The sequence below is a fragment of the Lampris incognitus genome, chromosome 2, assembly GCF_029633865.1.
Source record: "Lampris incognitus isolate fLamInc1 chromosome 2, fLamInc1.hap2, whole genome shotgun sequence".
Lineage (NCBI taxonomy): Eukaryota > Metazoa > Chordata > Actinopteri > Lampriformes > Lampridae > Lampris > Lampris incognitus.
In genome coordinates this window covers 58368363-58389036 of record NC_079212.1, presented here as the reverse complement: position 1 = coordinate 58389036, position 20674 = coordinate 58368363, and positions in this window count along the sequence as shown.

Genomic DNA, 20674 nt, shown 5'->3' with positions numbered 1-20674 from the left:
TCACAGTGGGGTGGGCTTTACCATGGTGTCACTGTAGGCTGGAACATACCAGGGTGTCACTGTAGGGTGGGCTGTACCACGGTATCACTGTAGGGTAGGCTGTACCACATTGTCACTGTAGGGTGGGCTATACCACGGTGTCACTGTAGGCTGTATTAAACCAGGGTGTCACTGTAGAGTGGGCTAAACCACGGTATCATTGTAGGGTGGGCTGTACCACAGTGTGACTGTAGTTTGGGCTATACCACAGTCTCAATGTAAACTGGATTATACCATGGTATCACTGTAGGGTGGGCTATACCACGGTGTCACTGAAGACTGGGTTATACCAGGGTCTCACTGTAGGGTGGATTATATCAGGGTGTCACTGTAGGCTGGATTATACCATAGTGTCACTTTAGGGTGGGATATACAACGTTGTCACTGTAGGGTGGGCTGGATTATACCAGGGTGTCACTGTAGGGTGGGATATACAACGTTGTCACTGTAGGGTGGGCTGGATTATACCAGGGTGTCACTGTGGTGTGGATTATACCAGGGAGTCACTGTAGGCTGGATTATACCTGGGTGTCACGGTAGAGTGGGCTGGACCACGGTATCGCTGTAGGGTGGGCTGTACCACGGTGTCACTGTAGGCTGGATTCTACCAGGGTGTCACTGTAGGGTGGGCTATAACACGGTGTCACTGTAGGGTGGGTTGTACCACGGTGTCACTGTAGGCTGGATTATACCAGGATGTCACTCTAGGGTGGGCTATACCACGTTATCATTGTAGGCTGGATTATACCATGGTGTCACTGTAGGGTGCTTTATACCAGGGTGTCACTGTACGGTGGATTATAACAGGATGTCACTGTAGTGTGGGCTATACCACGGTATCATTGTAGGCTGGATTATACCATGGTGTCACTGTAAGGTGCTTTATACCAGGGTGTCACTGTACGGTGGATTATACCAGGGTGTCACTGTAGGGTGGGCTATACCACGGTGTATCTGTAGGGTGGGCTGTACCACAGTGTGATTGTAGGTTGGGCTATACCACAGTCTCAATGTAGGCTGGATTATACCATGGTATCACTGTAGGGTGGGCTATACCACGGTGTCACTGAAGACTGGATTATACCAGGGTCTCACTGTAGGGTGGATTATATCAGGGGTTCACTGTAGGCTGGATTATACCAGGGTGTCACTTTAGGGTGGATTATACCAGGGTGCCACTGTACGGTGGGCTGTACCACGGTATCACTTTAGGGTGGGCTATACCACGGTGTCACTGTATGCTGGATTATACCAGGGTGTCACTGTAGGGTGGGCTGTACCACGTTTTCACTGTAGGGTGAGCTGTACCACGTTGTCACTGTAGGGTGGGCTATACCACGGTGTCACTGTAGGCTGGATTATACAACGGTGTTACTGTAGCGTGGGCTATACCACGTTGTCACTGTAGGGTGGGCTATACCATGGTGTCACTGTAGGCTGGATTATACGAGGATGTCACTGTAGGGTGGGTTATTCCATGGTGTCACTGTAGGCTGGATCATACCAGGGTGTTATTGTAGGGTGGGCTATACCACGGTATCACTCTAGGGTGGATTATACCAGGGTGTCACTGTAGGGTGTGTTGTTCCACGGTATCACTGTAGGGTGGGCTGTACCACGGTGTCACTGTAGGCTGGGCTATACCAGGGTGTCACTGTACGATGGGCCGTACCACGGTGTCACTGTAGGGTGGGCTGTACCACGGTGTCACTGTAGGGTGGGCTGTACCACGGTATCACTGCAGGCTGGATTATACCAGGGTGTCACAGTGGGGTGGGCTTTACCATGGTGTCACTGTAGGCTGGAACATACCAGGGTGTCACTGTAGGGTGGGCTGTACCACGGTATCACTGTAGGGTAGGCTGTACCACATTGTCACTGTAGGGTGGGCTATACCACGGTATCACTGTAGGCTGGATTACACCATGTTGTCACTGTAGGGTGCTTTATACCACGGTGTCACTGTAGGCTGTATTAAACCAGAGTGTCACTGTAGAGTGGGCTAAACCACGGTATCATTGTAGGGTGGGCTGTACCACAGTGTGACTGTAGTTTGGGCTATACCACAGTCTCAATGTAAACTGGATTATACCATGGTATCACTGTAGGGTGGGCTATACCACGGTGTCACTGAAGACTGGGTTATACCAGGGTCTCACTGTAGGGTGGATTATATCAGGGTGTCACTGTAGGCTGGATTATACCATAGTGTCACTTTAGGGTGGGATATACAACGTTGTCACTGTAGGGTGGGCTGGATTATACCAGGGTGTCACTGTAGGGTGGGATATACAACGTTGTCACTGTAGGGTGGGCTGGATTATACCAGGGTGTCACTGTGGTGTGGATTATACCAGGGAGTCACTGTAGGCTGGATTATACCTGGGTGTCACTGTAGAGTGGGCTGGACCACGGTATCGCTGTAGGGTGGGCTGTACCACGGTGTCACTGTAGGCTGGATTCTACCAGGGTGTCACTGTAGGGTGGGCTATAACAAGGTGTCACTGTAGGGTGGGTTGTACCACGGTGTCACTGTAGGCTGGATTATACCAGGGTGTCACTGTAGGGTGGGCTATACCACTTTATCATTGTAGGTTGGATTATACCATGGTGTCACTGTAGGGTGCTTTATACCAGGGTGTCACTGTACGGTGGATTATAACAGGATGTCACTGTAGTGTGGGCTATACCACGGTATCATTGTAGGCTGGATCATACCATGGTGTCACTGTAGGGTGCTTTATACCAGGGTGTCACTGTACGGTAGATTATACCAGGGTGTCACTGTAGGGTGGGCTATACCACGGTGTATCTGTAGGGTGGGCTGTACCACAGTGTGATTGTAGGTTTGGCTATACCACAGTCTCAATGAAGGCTGGATTATACCATGGTATCACTGTAGGGTGGGCTATACCACGGTGTCACTGAAGACTGGATTATACCAGGGTCTCACTGTAGGGTGGATTATATCAGGGGTTCACTGTAGGCTGGATTATACCAGGGTGTCACTGTAGGCTGGATCATACCAGGGTGTCATTGTAGGGTGGGCTATACCACGGTATCACTCTAGGGTGGATTATACCAGGGTGTCCCTGTAGGGTGTGTTGTTCCACGGTATCACTATAGGGTGGGCTGTACCACGGTGTCACTGTAGGCTGGGCTATACCACGGTGTCACTGTACGATGGGCCGTACCACGGTGTCACTGTAGGGTGGGCTGTACCACGGTGTCACTGTAGGCTGGGCTGTACCACGGTATCACTGCAGGCTGGATTATACCAGGGTGTCACAGTGGGGTGGGCTTTACCATGGTGTCACTGTAGGCTGGAACATACCAGGGTGTCACTGTAGGGTGGGCTGTACCACGGTATCACTGTAGGGTAGGCTGTACCACATTGTCACTGTAGGGTGGGCTATCCCACGTTGTCACTGTAGGGTGGGCTATACCACGGTATCACTGTAGGCTAGATTACACCATGTTGTCACTGTAGGGTGCTTTATACCACGGTGTCACTGTAGGCTGGATTAAACCAGGGTGTCACTGTAGAGTGGGCTATACCACGGTATCATTGTAGGGTGGGCTGTACCACAGTGTGACTGTAGTTTGGGCTATACCACAGTCTCAATGTAGGCTGGATTATACCATAGTATCACTGTAGGGTGGGCTATACCACGGTGTCACTGAAGACTGGATTATACCAGGGTCTCACTGTAGGGTGGATTATATCATAGTGTCACTTTAGGTTGGGATATACAACGTTGTCACTGTAGGGTGGGCTGGATTATACCAGGGTGTCACTGTAGGGTGGGATATACAACGTTGTCACTGTAGGGTGGGCTGGATTATACCAGGGTGTCACTGTGGTGTGGATTATACCAGGGAGTCACTGTAGGCTGGATTATACCTGGGTGTCACTGTAGAGTGGGCTGGACCACGGTATCGCTGTAGGGTGGGCTGTACCACGGTGTCACTGTAGGCTGGATTCTACCAGGGTGTCACTGTAGGGTGGGCTATAACACGGTGTCACTGTAGGGTGGGTTGTACCACGGTGTCACTGTAGGCTGGATTATACCAGGGTGTCACTGTAGGGTGGGCTATACCACGTTATCATTGTAGGCTGGATTATACCATGGTGTCACTGTAGGGTGCTTTATACCAGGGTGTCACTGTACGGTGGATTATAACAGGATGTCACTGTAGTGTGGGCTATACCACGGTATCATTGTAGGCTGGATTATACCATGGTGTCACTGTAGGGTGCTTTATACCAGGGTGTCACTGTACGGTGGATTATACCAGGGTGTCACTGTAGGGTGGGCTATACCACGGTGTATCTGTAGGGTGGGCTGTACCACAGTGTGATTGTAGGTTGGGCTATACCACAGTGTCAATGTAGGCTGGATTATACCAGGGTCTCACTGTAGGGTGGATTATATCAGGGGTTCACTGTAGGCTGGATTATACCAGGGTGTCACTTTAGGGTGGATTATACCAGGGTGCCACTGTACGGTGGGCTGTACCACGGTATCACTTTAGGGTGGGCTATACCACGGTGTCACTGTATGCTGGATTATACCAGGGTGTCACTGTAGGGTGGGCTGTACCACGTTTTCACTGTAGGGTGAGCTGAACCACGTTGTCACTGTAGGGTGGGCTATACCACGGTGTCACTGTAGGCTGGATTATACAACGGTGTTACTGTAGCGTGGGCTATACCACGTTGTCACTGTAGGGTGGGCTATACCATGGTGTCACTGTAGGCTGGATTATACGAGGATGTCACTGTAGGGTGGGTTATTCCATGGTGTCACTGTAGGCTGGATCATACCAGGGTGTTATTGTAGGGTGGGCTATACCACGGTATCACTCTAGGGTGGATTATACCAGGGTGTCACTGTAGGGTGTGTTGTTCCACGGTATCACTGTAGGGTGGGCTGTACCACGGTGTCACTGTAGGCTGGGCTATACCAGGGTGTCACTGTACGATGGGCCGTACCACGGTGTCACTGTAGGGTGGGCTGTACCACGGTGTCACTGTAGGCTGGGCTGTACCACGGTATCACTGCAGGCTGGATTATACCAGGGTGTTACAGTGGGGTGGGCTTTACCATGGTGTCACTGTAGGCTGGAACATACCAGGGTGTCACTGTAGGGTGGGCTGTACCACGGTATCACTGTAGGGTAGGCTGTACCACATTGTCACTGTAGGGTGGGCTATACCACGGTATCACTGTAGGCTGGATTACACCATGTTGTCACTGTAGGGTGCTTTATACCACGGTGTCACTGTAGGCTGTATTAAACCAGGGTGTCACTGTAGAGTGGGCTGGACCACGGTATCGCTGTAGGGTGGGCTGTACCACGGTGTCACTGTAGGCTGGATTCTACCAGGGTGTCACTGTAGGGTGGGCTATAACACGGTGTCACTCTAGGGTGGGTTGTACCACGGTGTCACTGTAGGCTGGATTATACCAGGGTGTCACTGTAGGGTGGGCTATACCACTTTATCATTGAAGGCTGGATTATACCATGGTGTCACTGTAGGGTGCTTTATACCAGGGTGTCACTGTACGGTGGATTACAACAGGATGTCACTGTAGTGTGGGCTATACCACGGTATCATTGTAGACTGGATCATACCATGGTGTCACTGTAGGGTGCTTTATACCAGGGTGTCACTGTACGGTAGATTATACCAGGGTGTCACTGTAGGGTGGGCTATACCACGGTGTATCTGTAGGGTGGGCTGTACCACAGTGTGATTGTAGGTTGGGCTATACCACAGTCTCAATGTAGGCTGGATTATACCAGGGTCTCACTGTAGGGTGGATTATATCAGGGGTTCACTGTAGGCTGGATTATACCAGGGTGTCACTTTAGGGTGGATTATACCAGGGTGCCACTGTACGGTGGGCTGTACCACGGTATCACTTTAGGGTGGGCTATACCACGGTGTCACTGTATGCTGGATTATACCAGGGTGTCACTGTAGGGTGGGCTGTACCACGTTTTCACTGTAGGTTGAGCTGTACCACGTTGTCACTGTAGGGTGGGCTATACCACGGTGTCACTGTAGGCTGGATTATACAACGGTGTTACTGTAGCGTGGGCTATACCACGTTGTCACTGTAGGGTGGGCTATACCATGGTGTCACTGTAGGCTGGATTATACGAGGATGTCACTGTAGGGTGGGTTATTCCATGGTGTCACTGTAGGCTGGATCATACCAGGGTGTTATTGTAGGGTGGGCTATACCACGGTATCACTCTAGGGTGGATTATACCAGGGTGTCACTGTAGGGTGTGTTGTTCCACGGTATCACTGTAGGGTGGGCTGTACCACGTTGTCACTGTAGGCTGGGCTATACCAGGGTGTCACTGTACGATGGGCCGTACCACGGTGTCACTGTAGGGTGGGCTGTACCACGGTGTCACTGTAGGCTGGGCTGTACCACGGTATCACTGCAGGCTGGATTATACCAGGGTGTCACAGTGGGGTGGGCTTTACCATGGTGTCACTGTAGGCTGGAACATACCAGGGTGTCACTGTAGGGTGGGCTGTACCACGGTATCACTGTAGGGTAGGCTGTACCACATTGTCACTGTAGGGTGGGCTATACCACGGTATCACTGTAGGCTGGATTACACCATGTTGTCACTGTAGGGTGCTTTATACCACGGTGTCACTGTAGGCTGTATTAAACCAGGGTGTCACTGTAGAGTGGGCTGGACCACGGTATCGCTGTAGGGTGGGCTGTACCACGGTGTCACTGTAGGCTGGATTCTACCAGGGTGTCACTGTAGGGTGGGCTATAACACGGTGTCACTCTAGGGTGGGTTGTACCACGGTGTCACTGTAGGCTGGATTATACCAGGGTGTCACTGTAGGGTGGGCTATACCACTTTATCATTGAAGGCTGGATTATACCATGGTGTCACTGTAGGGTGCTTTATACCAGGGTGTCACTGTACGGTGGATTATAACAGGATGTCACTGTAGTGTGGGCTATACCACGGTATCATTGTAGACTGGATCATACCATGGTGTCACTGTAGGGTGCTTTATACCAGGGTGTCACTGTACGGTAGATTATACCAGGGTGTCACTGTAGGGTGGGCTATACCACGGTGTATCTGTAGGGTGGGCTGTACCACAGTGTGATTGTAGGTTGGGCTATACCACAGTCTCAATGAAGGCTGGATTATACCATGGTATCACTGTAGGGTGGGCTATACCACGGTGTCACTGAAGACTGGATTATACCAGGGTCTCACTGTAGGGTGGATTATATCAGGGGTTCACTGTAGGCTGGATTATACCAGGGTGTCACTTTAGGGTGGATTATACCAGGGTGCCACTGTACGGTGGGCTGTACCACGGTATCACTTTAGGGTGGGCTATACCACGGTGTCACTGTATGCTGGATTATACCAGGGTGTCACTGTAGGCTGGATTATACCAGGGTGTCACTGTAGCGTGGGCTGTACCACGGTGTCACAGTAGACTGGATTATACCATGGTGTCCCTGTAGGGTGGGCTATACCACGGCATCACTGTAGGCTGGGCTGTACCACGTTGTCACTGTAGGGTGGGCTGTACCACGTTGTCACTGTAGGGTGGGCTATACCACGGTGTCACTGTAGGCTGGATTATACCACGGTGTTACTTTAGCGTGGGCTATACCACGGTAATACTGTAGGGTGGGCTATACCACGGTAACACTGTAGGGTGGGCTATACCATGGTGTCACTGTAGGTTGGATTATACGAGGGTGTCACTGTAGGGTGGGCTATACCACGGTATTACTGTAGGGTGGGCTGTACCACGTTGTCACTGTAGGGTGAGCTGTACCACATTGTCACTGTAGGGTGGGCTATACCACGGTGTCACTGTAGACTGGATTATACAACGGTGTTACTGTAGCGTGGGCTATACCACGTTGTCACTGTAGGGTGGGTTATTCCATGGTGTCACTGTAGGCTGGATCATACCAGGGTGTCATTGTAGGGTGGGCTATACCACGGTATCACTCTAGGGTGTATTATACCAGGGTGTCACTCTAGGGTGTGTTGTTCCACGGTATCACTGTAGGGTGGGCTGTACCACGGTGTCAATGTAGGCTGGGCTATGCCACGGTGTCACTGTACGATGGGCCGTACCACGGTGTCACTGTAGGGTGGGCTGTACCACGGTGTCACTGTAGGCTGGGCTGTACCACGGTATCAATGCAGGCTGGATTATACCAGGGTGTCACAGTGGGGTGGGCTTTACCATGGTGTCACTGTAGGCTGGAACATACCAGGGTGTCACTGTAGGGTGGGCTGTACCACGGTATCACTGTAGGGTAGGCTGTACCACATTGTCACTGTAGGGTGGGCTATCCCACGTTGTCACTGTAGGGTGGGCTATACCACGGTATCACTGTAGGCTGGATTACACCATGTTGTCACTGTAGGGTGCTTTATACCACGGTGTCACTGTAGGCTGGATTAAACCAGGGTGTCACTGTAGAGTGGGCTATACCACGGTATCATTGTAGGGTGGGCTGTACCACAGTGTGACTGTAGTTTGGGCTATACCACAGTCTCAATGTAGGCTGGATTATACCAGGGCGTCACAGTGGGGTGGGCTATACCATGGTGTCACTGTAGACTGGATTATACCATGGTGTCCCTGTAGGGTGGGCTCTACCAAGGCATCACTGTAGGGTGGGCTGTACCACGTTGTCACTGTAGGGTGGGCTGTACCACGTTGTCACTGTAGGGTGGGCTATACCTCGGTGTCAATGTAGGCTGGCTTATACCACGGTGTTACTGTACCTTGGGCTATACAACGGTATCACTGTAGGGTGGTTTATACCAGGGTGTCCCTGTAGGTTGGGTTGTACCACGGTATCATTTGTAGGATGGGCTGTACCACGGTGTCACTGTAGGCTGGGCTTTACCATGGTATCACTGTAGGCTGGATTATACCAGGGTGTCACAGTAGGGTAGGCTATACCACGGTTTCACTGTAGGCTGGATCATACCAAGGTGTCACTGTAGGGTGGGATATACAACGTTGTCACTGTACGGTGGGCTGGATTATACCAGGGTGTCACTGTGGTGTGGATTAGAGCAAGGTGTCACTTTAGGCTGGATTATACCTGGGTGTCACTGTAGGGTGGGCTGGACCACGGTATCACTGTAGGGTGGGCTGTACCATGGTGTCACTGTAGGCTGGATTATATCAGGGTGTCACTGTAGGCTGGATTATACCAGGGTGTCGCTTTAGGGTGGACTATACCAGGGTGCCACTGTACGGTGGGCTGTACCACGGTATCACTGTAGGGTGGGCTGTACCACAGTGTCACTGTAGGGTGGGCTATACCACGGTGTCACTGTAGGCTGGATTATACCAGGGTGTCTCTGTAGGGTGGGCTGTATCACAGTGTGACTGTAGGGGGGGCTATACCACGGTGTCACTGAAGACTGGATTATACCAGGGTGTCACTGTAGGCTGGATTATATCAGGGTGTCACTGTAGGCTGGGCTGTACCACGTTGTCACTGTAGGGTGGGCTGTACCACGTTGTGTCTGTAGGGTGGGCTATACCACGGTGTCACTGTAAGGTGGGCTATACCACGGTATCACTGTAGGCTGGATTACACCATGTTGTCACTGTAGGGTGCTTTATACCACGGTGTCACTGTAGGCTGGATTAAACCAGGGTGTCACTGTAGAGTGGGCTATACCACGGTATCATTGTAGGGTGGGCTGTACCACAGTGTGACTGTAGTTTGGGCTATACCACAGTCTCAATGTAGGCTGGATTATACCATGGTATCACTGTAGGGTGGGCTATACCACGGTGTCACTGAAGACTGGATTATACCAGGGTCTCACTGTAGGGTGGATTATATCAGGGTGTCACTGTAGGCTGGATTATACCATAGTGTCACTTTAGGGTGGGATATACAACGTTGTCACTGTAGGGTGGGCTGGATTATACCAGGGTGTCACTGTAGGGTGGGATATACAACGTTGTCACTGTAGGGTGGGCTGGATTATACCAGGGTGTCACTGTGGTGTGGATTATACCAGGGAGTCACTGTAGGCTGGATTATACCTGGGTGTCACTGTAGAGTGGGCTGGACCACGGTATCGCTGTAGGGTGGGCTGTACCACGGTGTCACTGTAGGCTGGATTCTACCAGGGTGTCACTGTAGGGTGGGCTATAACACGGTGTCACTGTAGGGTGGGTTGTACCACGGTGTCACTGTAGGCTGGATTATACCAGGGTGTCACTGTAGGGTGGGCTATACCACGTTATCATTGTAGGCTGGATTATACCATGGTGTCACTGTAGGGTGCTTTATACCAGGGTGTCACTGTACGGTGGATTATAACAGGATGTCACTGTAGTGTGGGCTATACCACGGTATCATTGTAGGCTGGATTTTACCATGGTGTCACTGTAGGGTGCTTTATACCAGGGTGTCACTGTACGGTGGATTATACCAGGGTGTCACTGTAGGGTGGGCTATACCACGGTGCATCTGTAGGGTGGGCTGTACCACAGTGTGATTGTAGGTTGGGCTATACCACAGTCTCAATGTAGGCTGGATTATACCATGGTATCACTGTAGGGTGGGCTATACCACGGTGTCACTGAAGACTGGATTATACCAGGGTCTCACTGTAGGGTGGATTATATCAGGGGTTCACTGTAGGCTGGATTATACCAGGGTGTCACTTTAGGGTGGATTATACCAGGGTGCCACTGTACGGTGGGCTGTACCACGGTATCACTTTAGGGTGGGCTATACCACGGTGTCACTGTATGCTGGATTATACCAGGGTGTCACTGTAGGGTGGGCTGTACCACGTTTTCACTGTAGGGTGAGCTGTACCACGTTGTCACTGTAGGGTGGGCTATACCACGGTGTCACTGTAGGCTGGATTATACAACGGTGTTACTGTAGCGTGGGCTATACCACGTTGTCACTGTAGGGTGGGCTATACCATGGTGTCACTGTAGGCTGGATTATACGAGGATGTCACTGTAGGGTGGGTTATTCCATGGTGTCACTGTAGGCTGGATCATACCAGGGTGTTATTGTAGGGTGGGCTATACCACGGTATCACTCTAGGGTGGATTATACCAGGGTGTCACTGTAGGGTGTGTTGTTCCACGGTATCACTGTAGGGTGGGCTGTACCACGTTGTCACTGTAGGCTGGGCTATACCAGGGTGTCACTGTACGATGGGCCGTACCACGGTGTCACTGTAGGGTGGGCTGTACCACGGTGTCACTGTAGGCTGGGCTGTACCACGGTATCACTGCAGGCTGGATTATACCAGGGTGTCACAGTGGGGTGGGCTTTACCATGGTGTCACTGTAGGCTGGAACATACCAGGGTGTCACTGTAGGGTGGGCTGTACCACGGTATCACTGTAGGGTAGGCTGTACCACATTGTCACTGTAGGGTGGGCTATACCACGGTATCACTGTAGGCTGGATTACACCATGTTGTCACTGTAGGGTGCTTTATACCACGGTGTCACTGTAGGCTGTATTAAACCAGGGTGTCACTGTAGAGTGGGCTAAACCACGGTATCATTGTAGGGTGGGCTGTACCACAGTGTGACTGTAGTTTGGGCTATACCACAGTCTCAATGTAAACTGGATTATACCATGGTATCACTGTAGGGTGGGCTATACCACGGTGTCACTGAAGACTGGGTTATACCAGGGTCTCACTGTAGGGTGGATTATATCAGGGTGTCACTGTAGGCTGGATTATACCATAGTGTCACTTTAGGGTGGGATATACAACGTTGTCACTCTAGGGTGGGCTGGATTATACCAGGGTGTCACTGTAGGGTGGGATATACAACGTTGTCACTGTAGGGTGGGCTGGATTATACCAGGGTGTCACTGTGGTGTGGATTATACCAGGGAGTCACTGTAGGCTGGATTATACCTGGGTGTCACTGTAGAGTGGGCTGGACCACGGTATCGCTGTAGGGTGGGCTGTACCACGGTGTCACTGTAGGCTGGATTCTACCAGGGTGTCACTGTAGGGTGGGCTATAACACGGTGTCACTGTAGGGTGGGTTGTACCACGGTGTCACTGTAGGCTGGATTATACCAGGGTGTCACTGTAGGGTGGGCTATACCACTTTATCATTGTAGGCTGGATTATACCATGGTGTCACTGTAGGGTGCTTTATACCAGGGTGTCACTGTACGGTGGATTATAACAGGATGTCACTGTAGTGTGGGCTATACCACGGTATCATTGTAGGCTGGATCATACCATGGTGTCACTGTAGGGTGCTTTATACCAGGGTGTCACTGTACGGTAGATTATACCAGGGTGTCACTGTAGGGTGGGCTATACCACGGTGTATCTGTAGGGTGGGCTGTACCACAGTGTGATTGTAGGTTGGGCTATACCACAGTCTCAATGAAGGCTGGATTATACCATGGTATCACTGTAGGGTGGGCTATACCACGGTGTCACTGAAGACTGGATTATACCAGGGTCTCACTGTAGGGTGGATTATATCAGGGGTTCACTGTAGGCTGGATTATACCAGGGTGTCACTGTAGGCTGGATCATACCAGGGTGTCATTGTAGGGTGGGCTATACCACGGTATCACTCTAGGGTGGATTATACCAGGGTGTCCCTGTAGGGTGTGTTGTTCCACGGTATCACTATAGGGTGGGCTGTACCACGGTGTCACTGTAGGCTGGGCTATACCACGGTGTCACTGTACGATGGGCCGTACCACGGTGTCACTGTAGGGTGGGCTGTACCACGGTGTCACTGTAGGCTGGGCTGTACCACGGTATCACTGCAGGCTGGATTATACCAGGGTGTCACAGTGGGGTGGGCTTTACCATGGTGTCACTGTAGGCTGGAACATACCAGGGTGTCACTGTAGGGTGGGCTGTACCACGGTATCACTGTAGGGTAGGCTGTACCACATTGTCACTGTAGGGTGGGCTATCCCACGTTGTCACTGTAAGGTGGGCTATACCACGGTATCACTGTAGGCTGGATTACACCATGTTGTCACTGTAGGGTGCTTTATACCACGGTGTCACTGCAGGCTGGATTAAACCAGGGTGTCACTGTAGAGTGGGCTATACCACGGTATCATTGTAGGGTGGGCTGTACCACAGTGTGACTTTAGTTTGGGCTATACCACAGTCTCAATGTAGGCTGGATTATACCATGGTATCACTGTAGGGTGGGCTATACCACGGTGTCATTGAAGACTGGATTATACCAGGGTCTCACTGTAGGGTGGATTATATCAGGGTGTCACTGTAGGCTGGATTATACCATAGTGTCACTTTAGGGTGGGATATACAACGTTGTCACTGCAGGGTGGGCTGGATTATACCAGGGTGTCACTGTAGGGTGGGATATACAACGTTGTCACTGTAGGGTGGGCTGGATTATACCAGGGTGTCACTGTGGTGTGGATTATACCAGGGAGTCACTGTAGGCTGGATTATACCTGGGTGTCACTGTAGAGTGGGCTGGACCACGGTATCGCTGTAGGGTGGGCTGTACCACGGTGTCACTGTAGGCTGGATTCTACCAGGGTGTCACTGTAGGGTGGGCTATAACACGGTGTCACTGTAGGGTGGGTTGTACCACGGTGTCACTGTAGGCTGGATTATACCAGGATGTCACTCTAGGGTGGGCTATACCACGTTATCATTGTAGGCTGGATTATACCATGGTGTCACTGTAGGGTGCTTTATACCAGGGTGTCACTGTACGGTGGATTATAACAGGGTGTCACTGTACGGTGGATTATACCAGGGTGTCACTGTAGGGTGGGCTATACCACGGTGTATCTGTAGGGTGGGCTGTACCACAGTGTGATTGTAGGTTGGGCTATACCACAGTCTCAATGTAGGCTGGATTATACCATGGTATCACTGTAGGGTGGGCTATACCACGGTGTCACTGAAGACTGGATTATACCAGGGTCTCACTGTAGGGTGGATTATATCAGGGGTTCACTGTAGGCTTGATTATACCAGGGTGTCACTTTAGGGTGGATTATACCAGGGTGCCACTGTACGGTGGGCTATACCACGGTATCACTTTAGGGTGGGCTATACCACGGTGTCACTGTATGCTGGATTATACCAGGGTGTCACTGTAGGGTGGGCTGTACCACGTTTTCACTGTAGGGTGAGCTGTACCACGTTGTCACTGTAGGGTGGGCTATACCACGGTGTCACTGTAGGCTGGATTATACAACGGTGTTACTGTAGCGTGGGCTATACCACGTTGTCACTGTAGGGTGGGCTATACCATGGTGTCACTGTAGGCTGGATTATACGAGGATGTCACTGTAGGGTGGGTTATTCCATGGTGTCACTGTAGGCTGGATCATACCAGGGTGTTATTGTAGGGTGGGCTATACCACGGTATCACTCTAGGGTGGATTATACCAGGGTGTCACTGTAGGGTGTGTTGTTCCACGGTATCACTGTAGGGTGGGCTGTACCACGTTGTCACTGTAGGCTGGGCTATACCAGGGTGTCACTGTACGATGGGCCGTACCACGGTGTCACTGTAGGGTGGGCTGTACCACGGTGTCACTGTAGGCTGGGCTGTACCACGGTATCACTGCAGGCTGGATTATACCAGGGTGTCACAGTGGGGTGGGCTTTACCATGGTGTCACTGTAGGCTGGAACATACCAGGGTGTCACTGTAGGGTGGGCTGTACCACGGTATCACTGTAGGGTAGGCTGTACCACATTGTCACTGTAGGGTGGGCTATACCACGGTATCACTGTAGGCTGGATTACACCATGTTGTCACTGTAGGGTGCTTTATACCACGGTGTCACTGTAGGCTGTATTAAACCAGGGTGTCACTGTAGAGTGGGCTAAACCACGGTATCATTGTAGGGTGGGCTGTACCACAGTGTGACTGTAGTTTGGGCTATACCACAGTCTCAATGTAAACTGGATTATACCATGGTATCACTGTAGGGTGGGCTATACCACGGTGTCACTGAAGACTGGGTTATACCAGGGTCTCACTGTAGGGTGGATTATATCAGGGTGTCACTGTAGGCTGGATTATACCATAGTGTCACTTTAGGGTGGGATATACAACGTTGTCACTGTAGGGTGGGCTGGATTATACCAGGGTGTCACTGTAGGGTGGGATATACAACGTTGTCACTGTAGGGTGGGCTGGATTATACCAGGGTGTCACTGTGGTGTGGATTATACCAGGGAGTCACTGTAGGCTGGATTATACCTGGGTGTCACTGTAGAGTGGGCTGGACCACGGTATCGCTGTAGGGTGGGCTGTACCACGGTGTCACTGTAGGCTGGATTCTACCAGGGTGTCACTGTAGGGTGGGCTATAACACGGTGTCACTGTAGGGTGGGTTGTACCACGGTGTCACTGTAGGCTGGATTATACCAGGGTGTCACTGTAGGGTGGGCTATACCACTTTATCATTGTAGGCTGGATTATACCATGGTGTCACTGTAGGGTGCTTTATACCAGGGTGTCACTGTACGGTAGATTATACCAGGGTGTCACTGTAGGGTGGGCTATACCACGGTGTATCTGTAGGGTGGGCTGTACCACAGTGTGATTGTAGGTTGGGCTATACCACAGTCTCAATGAAGGCTGGATTATACCATGGTATCACTGTAGGGTGGGCTATACCACGGTGTCACTGAAGACTGGATTATACCAGGGTCTCACTGTAGGGTGGATTATATCAGGGGTTCACTGTAGGCTGGATTATACCAGGGTGTCACTGTAGGCTGGATCATACCAGGGTGTCATTGTAGGGTGGGCTATACCACGGTATCACTCTAGGGTGGATTATACCAGGGTGTCCCTGTAGGGTGTGTTGTTCCACGGTATCACTATAGGGTGGGCTGTACCACGGTGTCACTGTAGGCTGGGCTATACCACGGTGTCACTGTACGATGGGCCGTACCACGGTGTCACTGTAGGGTGGGCTGTACCACGGTGTCACTGTAGGCTGGGCTGTACCACGGTATCACTGCAGGCTGGATTATACCAGGGTGTCACAGTGGGGTGGGCTTTACCATGGTGTCACTGTAGGCTGGAACATACCAGGGTGTCACTGTAGGGTGGGCTGTACCACGGTATCACTGTAGGGTAGGCTGTACCACATTGTCACTGTAGGGTGGGCTATCCCACGTTGTCACTGTAAGGTGGGCTATACCACGGTATCACTGTAGGCTGGATTACACCATGTTGTCACTGTAGGGTGCTTTATACCACGGTGTCACTGCAGGCTGGATTAAACCAGGGTGTCACTGTAGAGTGGGCTATACCACGGTATCATTGTAGGGTGGGCTGTACCACAGTGTGACTTTAGTTTGGGCTATACCACAGTCTCAATGTAGGCTGGATTATACCATGGTATCACTGTAGGGTGGGCTATACCACGGTGTCATTGAAGACTGGATTATACCAGGGTCTCACTGTAGGGTGGATTATATCAGGGTGTCACTGTAGGCTGGATTATACCATAGTGTCACTTTAGGGTGGGATATACAACGTTGTCACTGTAGGGTGGGCTGGATTATACCAGGGTGTCACTGTAGGGTGGGATATACAACGTTGTCACTGTAGGGTGGGCTGGATTATACCAGGGTGTCACTGTGGTGTGGATTATACCAGGGAGTCACTGTAGGCTGGATTATACCTGGGTGTCACGGTAGAGTGGGCTGGACCACGGTATCGCTGTAGGGTGGGCTGTACCACGGTGTCACTGTAGGCTGGATTCTACCAGGGTGTCACTGTAGGGTGGGCTATAACACGGTGTCACTGTAGGGTGGGTTGTACCACGGTGTCACTGTAGGCTGGATTATACCAGGATGTCACTCTAGGGTGGGCTATACCACGTTATCATTGTAGGCTGGATTATACCATGGTGTCACTGTAGGGTGCTTTATACCAGGGTGTCACTGTACGGTGGATTATAACAGGATGTCACTGTAGTGTGGGCTATACCACGGTATCATTGTAGGCTGGATTATACCATGGTGTCACTGTAAGGTGCTTTATACCAGGGTGTCACTGTACGGTGGATTATACCAGGGTGTCACTGTAGGGTGGGCTATACCACGGTGTATCTGTAGGGTGGGCTGTACCACAGTGTGATTGTAGGTTGGGCTATACCACAGTCTCAATGTAGGCTGGATTATACCATGGTATCACTGTAGGGTGGGCTATACCACGGTGTCACTGAAGACTGGATTATACCAGGGTCTCACTGTAGGGTGGATTATATCAGGGGTTCACTGTAGGCTGGATTATACCAGGGTGTCACTTTAGGGTGGATTATACCAGGGTGCCACTGTACGGTGGGCTGTACCACGGTATCACTTTAGGGTGGGCTATACCACGGTGTCACTGTATGCTGGATTATACCAGGGTGTCACTGTAGGGTGGGCTGTACCACGTTTTCACTGTAGGGTGAGCTGTACCACGTTGTCACTGTAGGGTGGGCTATACCACGGTGTCACTGTAGGCTGGATTATACAACGGTGTTACTGTAGCGTGGGCTATACCACGTTGTCACTGTAGGGTGGGCTATACCATGGTGTCACTGTAGGCTGGATTATACGAGGATGTCACTGTAGGGTGGGTTATTCCATGGTGTCACTGTAGGCTGGATCATACCAGGGTGTTATTGTAGGGTGGGCTATACCACGGTATCACTCTAGGGTGGATTATACCAGGGTGTCACTGTAGGGTGTGTTGTTCCACGGTATCACTGTAGGGTGGGCTGTACCACGGTGTCACTGTAGGCTGGGCTATACCAGGGTGTCACTGTACGATGGGCCGTACCACGGTGTCACTGTAGGGTGGGCTGTACCACGGTGTCACTGTAGGGTGGGCTGTACCACGGTATCACTGCAGGCTGGATTATACCAGGGTGTCACAGTGGGGTGGGCTTTACCATGGTGTCACTGTAGGCTGGAACATACCAGGGTGTCACTGTAGGGTGGGCTGTACCACGGTATCACTGTAGGGTAGGCTGTACCACATTGTCACTGTAGGGTGGGCTATACCACGGTATCACTGTAGGCTGGATTACACCATGTTGTCACTGTAGGGTGCTTTATACCACGGTGTCACTGTAGGCTGTATTAAACCAGGGTGTCACTGTAGAGTGGGCTAAACCACGGTATCATTGTAGGGTGGGCTGTACCACAGTGTGACTGTAGTTTGGGCTATACCACAGTCTCAATGTAAACTGGATTATACCATGGTATCACTGTAGGGTGGGCTATACCACGGTGTCACTGAAGACTGGGTTATACCAGGGTCTCACTGTAGGGTGGATTATATCAGGGTGTCACTGTAGGCTGGATTATACCATAGTGTCACTTTAGGGTGGGATATACAACGTTGTCACTGTAGGGTGGGCTGGATTATACCAGGGTGTCACTGTAGGGTGGGATATACAACGTTGTCACTGTAGGGTGGGCTGGATTATACCAGGGTGTCACTGTAGTGTGGATTATACCACGGAGTCACTGTAGGCTGGATTATACCTGGGTGTCACTGTAGAGTGGGCTGGACCACGGTATCGCTGTAGGGTGGGCTATACCACGGTGTCACTGTAGGCTGGATTCTACCAGGGTGTCACTGTAGGGTGGGCTATAACAAGGTGTCACTGTAGGGTGGGTTGTACCACGGTGTCACTGTAGGCTGGATTATACCAGGGTGTCACTGTAGGGTGGGCTATACCACTTTATCATTGTAGGCTGGATTATACCATGGTGTCACTGTAGGGTGCTTTATACCAGGGTGTCACTGTACGGTAGATTATACCAGGGTGTCACTGTAGGGTGGGCTATACCACGGTGTATCTGTAGGGTGGGCTGTACCACAGTGTGATTGTAGGTTGGGCTATACCACAGTCTCAATGAAGGCTGGATTATACCATGGTATCACTGTAGGGTGGGCTATACCACGGTGTCACTGAAGACTGGATTATACCAGGGTCTCACTGTAGGGTGGATTATATCAGGGGTTCACTGTAGGCTGGATTATACGAGGGTGTCACTGTAGGCTGGATCATACCAGGGTGTCATTGTAGGGTGGGCTATACCACGGTATCACTCTAGGGTGGATTATACCAGGGTGTCCCTGTAGGGTGTGTTGTTCCACGGTATCACTATAGGGTGGGCTGTACCACGGTGTCACTGTAGGCTGGGCTATACCACGGTGTCACTGTACGATGGGCCGTACCACGGTGTCACTGTAGGGTGGGCTGTACCACGGTGTCACTGTAGGCTGGGCTGTACCACGGTATCACTGCAGGCTGGATTATACCAGGGTGTCACAGTGGGGTGGGCTTTACCATGGTGTCACTGTAGGCTGGAACATACCAGGGTGTCACTGTAGGGTGGGCTGTACCACGGTATCACTGTAGGGTAGGCTGTACCACATTGTCACTGTAGGGTGGGCTATCCCACGTTGTCACTGTAAGGTGGGCTATACCACGGTATCACTGTAGGCTGGATTACACCATGTTGTCACTGTAGGGTGCTTTATACCACGGTGTCACTGCAGGCTGGATTAAACCAGGGTGTCACTGTAGAGTGGGCTATACCACGGTATCATTGTAGGGTGGGCTGTACCACAGTGTGACTTTAGTTTGGGCTATACCACAGTCTCAATGTAGGCTGGATTATACCATGGTATCACTGTAGGGTGGGCTATACCACGGTGTCATTGAAGACTGGATTATACCAGGGTCTCACTGTAGGGTGGATTATATCAGGGTGTCACTGTAGGCTGGATTTTACCATAGTGTCACTTTAGGGTGGGATATACAACGTTGTCACTGTAGGGTGGGCTGGATTATACCAGGGTGTCACTGTAGGGTGGGATATACAACGTTGTCACTGTAGGGTGGGCTGGATTATACCAGGGTGTCACTGTGGTGTGGATTATACCAGGGAGTCACTGTAGGCTGGATTATACCTGGGTGTCACGGTAGAGTGGGCTGGACCACGGTATCGCTGTAGGGTGGGCTGTACCACGGTGTCACTGTAGGCTGGATTCTACCAGGGTGTCACTGTAGGGTGGGCTATAACACGGTGTCACTGTAGGGTGGGTTGTACCACGGTGTCACTGTAGGCTGGATTATACCAGGATGTCACTCTAGGGTGGGCTATACCACGTTATCATTGTAGGCTGGATTATACCATGGTGTCACTGTAGGGTGCTTTATACCAGGGTGTCACTGTACGGTGGATTATAACAGGATGTCACTGTAGTGTGGGCTATACCACGGTATCATTGTAGGCTGGATTATACCATGGTGTCACTGTAAGGTGCTTTATACCAGGGTGTCACTGTACGGTGGATTATACCAGGGTGTCACTGTAGGGTGGGCTATACCACGGTGTATCTGTAGGGTGGGCTGTACCACAGTGTGATTGTAGGTTGGGCTATACCACAGTCTCAATGTAGGCTGGATTATACCATGGTATCACTGTAGGGTGGGCTATACCACGGTGTCACTGAAGACTGGATTATACCAGGGTCTCACTGTAGGGTGGATTATATCAGGGGTTCACTGTAGGCTGGAT